Source organism: Nelumbo nucifera, chromosome 1 (genome assembly GCF_055504915.1).
Source record: "Nelumbo nucifera cultivar China Antique chromosome 1, China Antique-T2T, whole genome shotgun sequence".
Taxonomy (NCBI): Eukaryota; Viridiplantae; Streptophyta; class Magnoliopsida; order Proteales; family Nelumbonaceae; genus Nelumbo; species Nelumbo nucifera.
The window spans coordinates 73,241,860-73,250,825 of NC_142649.1; the positions used below are offsets into that span (position 1 = coordinate 73,241,860).

The window sequence follows — 8,966 nt, forward strand, 5'->3', positions numbered from 1 at the left end:
TACATAATTAGATATATGAAATTATCTAATTATATGAATATATAATAGTTATTATAAATATTGTTAATAACTAGATATCGAACTGTTTGAACGGTTTTGACCGTTTTTTACTGTTTTTAATTTTTTTAATTTTTTTTATTAGAATGGGCCGACCGTTCGACCTGGTTATTGGACCCCTGATCGGTTCAATCTCCGGGTTGGTTTTAAAAAGCATGATGTTATGCCATTGAAGCGTGTGACTCATACAACCCGAAAATGAAACCATTCTGGCAACTAGTTTTCGGGTCAACAGTTCGATCGTTCGGTTTGAACGGATGGCACGTTCTAACAACAAAAATTAAAAAAAAAAGATAAAAATGGCAAAAAACCATTGAACAGGTCAATGGGTTGATGGTTCGACCACTTGGGTCAATGGGTCGTTGACTGATTCAACGGTTTTTTGCCAAGGACTGGGATTGGGGTAAAACAGAACAGGTTGTCTAGATGGTTCCCAATTAAAAAAAAAAATGGACGACCCATTTCTGACAACAAAAATTACAGGCAAAAAATTGAGTGTGTGAAGTCCATTAAGCAATACCATACATGTTATATCATTCGAGCGTGTGACTCATCTGACTTGAAAACGGAATCGTTCTGGCCACTAGATTTTAGGTCGACAGTTTAATTGTTTTGTTCGAACAGATGGTCGTTCTGACAACAAAAATTAAAAAATAAAAGAACAACCAAAAACCATTGAACGGTTAAATGGTTCGACCGCCTAGGTCAATGGGTCATTGGCCGATTCAATGATTTTTGGCCAGGGACCGAGATTAGGATAAAATGGAACCGGTTGCCTAGATGGTTCCCAATTAAAAAAATACGGCCAAAAACCATTTACGGGTCAACGGGTCGTTGGTTCGAACGCTTGAGTCAATGGGTCATTGACTGATTCAACGGTTTTTGGCCAGAGACCGGGTCAACGGGTCAATTCCAGCCCCTGTGAAGTAAGGCCCCTCTGCTAGTATACTCCTTAAATTGGGTTAGACCTTGAAACACCCCCTATAGGAACATAACGGAAAGCTTACGATATGATACGTATCGGTCAATACAACCCAATATGTATCAAAATTTTAAACCTTGGTTGTGAGGCATTTTGCATTTCAAGTAGGAACGACAACAGGGTGGGGCGAGGACGAGGAGCCTGTCCCCATCCCCATCCCCACGGAAATCCCCATCCTCATCTTGTCCCCATCCCTGCTAACTAGGACATGGTTATTCCCATCCGTGCGGGGACTCCATTCCCTGTGATTTTTTATAATGTTAACCATTTTGTTTTTGTTTTTTATTATTTAAAAAAATTAATTAAAATCTACAATCATATTAGAAAGATTTAAACATATTCAACTATATTTTTATAAATATTAATATATAGACGTATGTGTACATATATACATATATAACATATGCATACATATATACATATACATTAGTGGGGATCCCACGGGGTGGGGAGTGCTCTCCCCGTCACCACCCCATCCCCGCTAACGGAGATGAAAATTTCCCCATCCCCATTCCCATGGGAGAAAAATCATCCACATCCCCACTCTATTTAGGGTGAATCCCCACAAAGATCGGGGAAATATGAAAAATTGCCATCCCTATTTTCAAGATGTTATTTAATAACTTCAGAATTTGGTGTTGATCCTCCTTCAAATGGCAATAGTTTGCATAGGAAGATCAAACTTTCTCACTTAGGGGGTGTTCGGTAATGTGTTCATCTCGTGGATGGACCGTTTTGGTCCACGCCACGGGATGAAGGGAGTGTTCGGTTTGCTGTGGACGGGACCGGTACACACTATATCGTGGACCAGTCCTATCCACACCCTATTTTAGCGTCAACAGTAATTTCTCTTGGAAGGGGTCCATCCATAGTTTGTTTTTGATATGCTCATTCATGTGCAGCCTCCAAACTCAATGTCATTTTACCGTTGAAGTTCTCCACTACTGAAGATCCCTCTTGTACACCACCAAAGATCTCTGTTGTGTTCCGCCGAAAGCCACTATAGTCGATGATTCCGCCGAAGGCCACTATAGTCGATGATCCCGCCGAAGGTCTCCACAGCTGAAAATCTTTGTTGTGCTCTTCTGAAACTCATATTTGTGTTCTTTTCATGCTTCAATGGCTTCTTTTTGTGCTTCAAGTGCTTCAATGACTTCACTGGGGTCTCAGAAGTAAGTTAAAAGAAACTGTTAACACTATAGAACACCCCCATTGGGGAAGAAGGATTGGACAATGTGAATGGCTCAAGTGCTTCAATGAGTTGAATTGAGTCTGTAACTGGGGAAGAATGTATGATTGTTGATTTGACATTGGACAGTGTGAATGGCTCAAGGAGAGGTCTCAAAAGTATCAAGATGGGACTAGTGAAAATTTGATGCAAGAAACAAATCTCAAGTTAGCTGAGGTGGTAAAAGGAGAACAAGGAAGAGGGCGGATTATACTTGAGGATGGTGCACATATACATATTTTTGAGTCAGCTATGTACGTAGAAGGGACTTAAGGGAAAGGAAGGAAAAAGGTGTGATAATAAAGGAGATCAAAAGATATGGGCAAATCACAGGAAAGGACAAAAGTTAATTAATGCAAAGAAGGCTCGAGTTGAACCAACCTTGAGTGAAACAATTCTGCATACCCATGGAGAGCCAATTGAACCAATTGAACCAAGTTCAAGTGTGAAACTGTGAATGCCTCTAAGAGTGGGGATTTTGACATTGATGAGTTGTTGGCTGAAAATGAAGAAGTTAACAATGAAGCTGCAATGGTAGGAGTTTGTATCATAGACATGGAGATAAAACAACATAGAAGCAGATGCAACAGTGTTGACATGGGATACTTGGGGAGTCGGCCTGGCATAGCCCACGGCCGAGGCCTGTGTCGTGCTGTGCTATGCTGTGGGTCGGGTTGGTCCATGGGCCGAGCCTTGGGCCAAGTCAGGCCGTGCACCGGGTAAAAGCTATTTATTTAAGAAAATGAGAAAAAACCTAAAATTTTAATTTTATATGAATTTTGATGTATAAAATTGCTTATATATACAATAATTAAATAAATTAGTATAATAAAGTTAAAAAAATATTTATTTTATTAATATATTATATATTATATATTATTATATAATTATAATTTATATAATATTATATAAATATATATATAATGCAAAAATTAGATATTTATGATTAACTGTGTATACCATTTATAAAATGTATATCAGATACATGGAATCAAACAACACTATAGAATGCCACTATGGGTGTGGACTAGTCCAATCCATACAGTTTGTCTACAGTTCAGAACAGCTATGAATTGTGGTGTGGTCGGATCTCCTGCCCACGAGAACCTTGCCCACGTCTACCCACAACACACTACACCCCATCAATTGGGAACATCTCCCCCAGCATAATACCATGCAGAGGATGAGATGTTCATGTGTGGCTGTGATAAACGTGGGCAGGGTTCTCGTGGGCAGGAAATCTGGACTCGTGGATTGGTCCCTACCATAGGGTGTGGTGTGGACCAATCCACACCTACCAATTTCTCATCCACACTACAGAACACCCCCTTAGTCACTTTTAGTTCCCGGTGGAGAATGAGATTGTTAATGCGAGAAATTGAAGTTCGGAGCTTGAATATCCAAGATTCCAAGCTACATAGTACTCAACTCAAACTATCCAGCCATTGAAAACAAATAGCAACAAATAGAGCAGCCATTAAAGGAAAATGGAAAATATTGAAGCAAGAAATATCTTCTGGACCTTATAAAACATGTATGTACACTAATGTGGACAATCCAATTGGATAATGTCAATGTCAACTAGTGTTTCATGCATACGATCCAAATTAGGGATGATCATTTAACATTTAGGATTCGACCCGGACTACAAAGTTTCGGTCCTAAGTATATCTGTCAAGCCCGGTCCGAACCCACATCAAGCCCGGCCCAACCATAATTATCCCTACCCAAAATGCAATCTTCTATGGATGTGATGTGAGGTGCCCATTTGTGAGGAGCAGATCCCATCACTCTTCTGTGGGAAAACTTTTGTTGTTTGTAAGAAAACTCAGAAACTACATTGGCGATGGGGAGTTTACATGTTAACATCATTTTTTTTTGGTAAAAGATGTAAACTATTATTAACAGGATAATAAAGCAGACAAGTATAGGATCAAGGATCCACCAGATCCTTGGTGGCACAGTTCTAAATTCAAATAGGACAGTTCAAAATAAAAGTTCCAGACTCTGTAAGCCCTTTTTTGCCAACAGTCCGGTCCGGTTTTGAAAACCATGGTTAGTACTAACATGAGACATTTAGGTATGTGTTAGAAAACGGAATTGACATGTACTCACTGGATCAAAGTCAAAATTTGAACCCCGGGCGATGTAATTCATGTACTTCATCACAAATACCCAACACTCGCTACCACTGCATAAAAGATACATCACTTTTTGACTCAATAACCTTCATACAAGTACCCCTACACCTAAGCATTAAACATATAACACGTACCCAACTTGTTGGGGGCTGACTCCATGAATTCAAACGGCCAACTGGTCATCCCGAGAACAAATGGTGCCAATTTTTCTCTCAAACTTGTTTGCTGCCAGATAATGTAAAGTTGATCAAACATATGAGCAATCTGACTCATTATCTTATACCCAATTAGTAGTGTAAAAATCAACTCATGATACATACCATGGATCTTGCATAAGCGTCGTGGCAGCTGTTGTTTAGGGAACTATAGGCTTTGATTTTTTGGTTCAACATATTCACCACTAGTAGCTACCAGTGTGAGCCATCAGATAAAAGTATTAAAACCTTATTGCACATCAATATTTCATTAGGCTTCAACCACTAATATAGAACATCGTGGTAGACATCTGAGAAATACAGTTGCGTTACAATCAAATAGAAATGGGATTATATCACAAAATGCATCACATACATATGGATTTCAGACACATTGCAATAAACAACCCATATCGATGTCATCGAAGACACATAGTATATCCTGATGGTGTTGGTGGTTATTGCCATCAACAAAAACCCATACGCATCTATGACCTACACAACCACACACGTCAAATCAGCCACATTGCAAATTAGCCTTATACGGCATACAACACTCCCCTAAACCAAATTAATACCTCATCGTACACCCATGCTTCCGGGTTGAAGAGGGGCAACAAACAATCCGGGGTAAAAAAATACAACACCATCGCTCCATATCAATTGTTCACTGCCATAACCATTAATCAACCTCATTACACAAGAAAAAAATAAAGATACAAACAAAATCTTGTTTAAAGCAAATCAATTAAATGGACACAATCTAGTATATAATCATGTGCACTTGCCCTTTCTTGGAGTTGTTTAAGAACCATTTAACAACTTTCAGGTCCTCCTTTGGGACCAAGTCCTTCATCTTTAAAAGAAGTCCACAATGATCGTGTATCCACCGACTGCAACAAATACTCCATTAGTCACTAAATTACTAGGCAAATCAAACCAAAACAACCCTATAGACAACATCGAGACAACACCAACGGTTATCACTTCACCTTCTCCTTCACTACTCTTTTGGACCCTACAACAATGGCAAACTCTTTCGCTACCTACCCTTTGCTTTTGCTCTCTCCTTGCTCGGGAAAACTTACGTTTGTAAGTAGAGCCAATGGAGAGAGAGACATTAATAATCTCACAAGATGGGGCTACAACGCTAGTTCTTTCAGGAGATTCCTCTGCTCCCATGGTGCCGCATGCAACTCCAGCAGGCAAGTCTACATTATAATCATCATCATCTGGCACGTAGGATGCCAAACCTACCAGCCCTTCACTAAATGGTACTACATCGGGGTCCAACCCATTATTCCTCAACATTCTACGAAGCCTATTAACTTCATCACGAAGTGCCTTGTTCTGCTTTCTTGTCGAGGCATACTGTTTGGCCTCCATACAAAGAATTTGATATTCCATAAATTCCACACAGGATTTGCAAAATCCTTGAAAAATCAAGTTACAAGCAATTTAACAAATCTCAACATTAGTAATAAGTCAACTTGTATATAAATCAAAACATGTATGTTATGCTAATAATACCTTTTGCCCACCCCGACCCCACTTGTGACCAGTATCCTCTCTATCAGAAAATGGTTCCTCACCCACACTATGGTCCCCTTAGTCCACAAACTACATATGAACACCAAAGGCTAATTACTACCATGTACTTGGATCACATAAAGGCCTCCACTGTAAAGGAAAAAAATAATATCATTAATTCAACTTACACAACGGTCCGACTGAACCTCCACTAAGGCCATTTCCTCTCTAGTAGGGTTCAAAACCTCAATAACCTATAACAGGTTTATATATCCGTATGAGATCTTCAATTTCCACAAAACTAAACAAATAAAAACTACAAACACCATAAGTAGAGGAACATAAGTGAGAACCGTTCCCGGCCTAGCTTTTTCCAACGAATCAGCTCTCTTAAGCTTCCATTGATACCTCATGTTCCCCCACTTAAACAGACGAGGACTAGCATCAGGAATTGAAGGACTAGCATTGTGTGCTCGTAAAGCCATGACTACAAAAAAGAAATAAGCCAATAAGCGATCATCAATTGAATGAGACTAACATAAATAATAAATAAAAAATTGAATGTCATCCACACTAACCATCAAAACAGCGCTACATCCAAATAGGCAGCTGCTATATAAGGATGAGCCTTCACTCGATCCAACACCACAACCAAAAACAAACTGATCAAGACCACTGACCAAGAATTCATGTACACATTTACCCCAGGCGTAATCAATGATACGTTGTAAATTGTCAACATATCCAGCTCAGAAGGAGCTCACCCTCGAATTGCCTTGGGGAAACAACATACAACCGAATAAGAACAAAATAATCAGCTTCACCACCTCCTCAATGTGCGACTCACCATCTAATAGTACAATCGTTTTTAGCCTACACCACACCAGATCCAATTCTATAGAGGCAAAGCGATTTTCATCAAAGCCAAACAATTTTTGTAACAATCCACTACCTGGAACGCCTTTCGATAGGGCAACTGTACTACCCGATAGGCCAAGACCCGGCAACATCAGCCTCGCTGAATTGCATAGTCCTTTCACCAACTACAAAGTACTAGCAAGTTGTGTCCCACGATTTTACTAGATAACTCAAAAGGGACATCTCTACAGTCACCTATGGCAGATCCAAGAAGTGTCCAAAGGGAATTTGTTGGAGGGCTCCAAACTTAGAGGCAAACTCTACAACATCACCCTAAATTGTTTCATGGAGCACCTAGTCCCAACTTTGTTACCCGGCATTTTCTTGTAAAAAATTTAACACCCTATTGTTAGCACAAGTAATAAAAGAAACACAATGTAACATTTAAATTTCGTATAAAGATTGACAAAACTCAATTATCACTCAACAAAACGAAGAAATCAACTCCCAACAACAAACCAAGAAATCAACAAAACCAAAATAAATGAACTGTACAATTAAATAATAGTTCAACATAATGCTTATTACTTGAATGCCTAACAAAATGTAGACACACCTAGCTGGTTACCGCACTCAAAGCAATAGAACATGTGATGAGAGATGAAGCTTCAGTGATTAACGGCTCTAAAAAATTGGGAAGATGTTGTAGCTTCGAAATAGGGAAGACGCTGTAGCTCCGGTGATGGGAGATGAAGATCCGACAATGAAACGGCTCTGAGAAATTACCTTCGGTGATGAGAGGTGAAGCTCTGGTGATTAACGGCTCTAAAAATGGGGAAGACGCTGCAGCTTTGAAATGGGGAAGACGTTATAGCTCTAGTGACGAGAGATGAACCTTTGGCGATGAAACGGCTTGGAGAAATTAGCTCCGGTGATCTGGTGATTAACGGCTCTGAGAAACATAAAATAGAGAAGAGGTTGTAGCTTCAAAATGTTGTAAGTTCGAAATGAGGAAGAAGATGATGAAAAGACACTATAGCTTTTCGTAGAGCTCCGGTGATCTGATGATTAATAGCTCTGAGAAAAGGAGAAGAGGGTGTAGCTTCTAAATGCTGTAAATTCGAAATGAGGAAAAAGACAATGAGAAGACGTTGTAGTTTCTGTAGAGCTCCGGTGATGAACAACTTTGAGAAACGAAAAAGAAGATGTGGTAGGTTCGGAATGAGAAAGAAGACGATGAAAAAGACGTATTTTCCTAGATGACGTGAGGATTAGCGGAAACAAATTTCGAATTTGTTGGGTGGGGGTGGATTGGGTTTCGATTTCCGTCCGTCCTCACCCGTTTATATTATTACTAACCCTTCTCATTTTATAAGCTTTGATCCTAATGGCCAGAAGATTCGGGAGTTGCAGAGATATTGTTCCATCGGTGGTGTGCCAAGTTATTACTTCTATTTGGATTCCAATTGGCAGCTCTACTGAATATAGAGAAGGTGATGTGGACACAAATTGGAAGATAAGGTGGCTGGCTATTGTCATCGTCTGAGTTCGCATCTCCGCCCCACCGCCTGTCGCTCCACACAACTTGCGACTGCCACATGTCCAATCGCATGCTGTGGAGCGTTTCCGTGTGTAGAGCCCGTCCTGTTAGCCTAAAACGAATCCAAACCTCATTTCTCTCATATTCTTATCTCCTCAACCTCAAATCAACATTTTAAAAAATGATCGAAAACGGAATCGTTTTAGCCATCATTTTCTGGGTCAATGGTCTAATTGTCCAGTTTGAATGAACGGGCATTCTAACACATAAATTTAAAAAAATAAAAAACGGTAAAAAATTGTTGAATGGGTCAACAGTTTGACTGGCTGGGTCAACGGAACCGGTTGCCTAGACGGTTCCTGGGCCGAACGGTCCGGCCATCCAAATCAATAGCGGTTCGAAAACTTTGCTTCAAATTGTGTCTGACCCCATTCTA

General features: G+C 39.9%; 1 long non-coding RNA gene across 3 annotated transcripts; it reads right to left on the reverse strand.

The window, feature by feature from the left end:
* Positions 1-3,297: 3,297 nt before the first annotated feature.
* On the reverse strand, positions 3,298-8,626 carry LOC148803426 (uncharacterized). 3 transcript variants are annotated; one of them, XR_016081263.1, is made up of 8 exons: positions 6,711-8,626; positions 6,541-6,619; positions 6,321-6,386; positions 5,391-6,222; positions 5,181-5,272; positions 4,729-5,097; positions 4,543-4,633; positions 3,298-4,458 (listed from the first exon to the last, which is right to left on the reverse strand). It is a non-coding gene; the product is annotated as an uncharacterized LOC148803426 (long non-coding RNA). The 3 variants fall into 3 exon arrangements; XR_016081262.1 differs by having other exon boundaries at positions 5,391-5,495; positions 6,321-6,619; XR_016081261.1 differs by having other exon boundaries at positions 6,321-6,619.
* Positions 8,627-8,966: the final 340 nt, after the last annotated feature.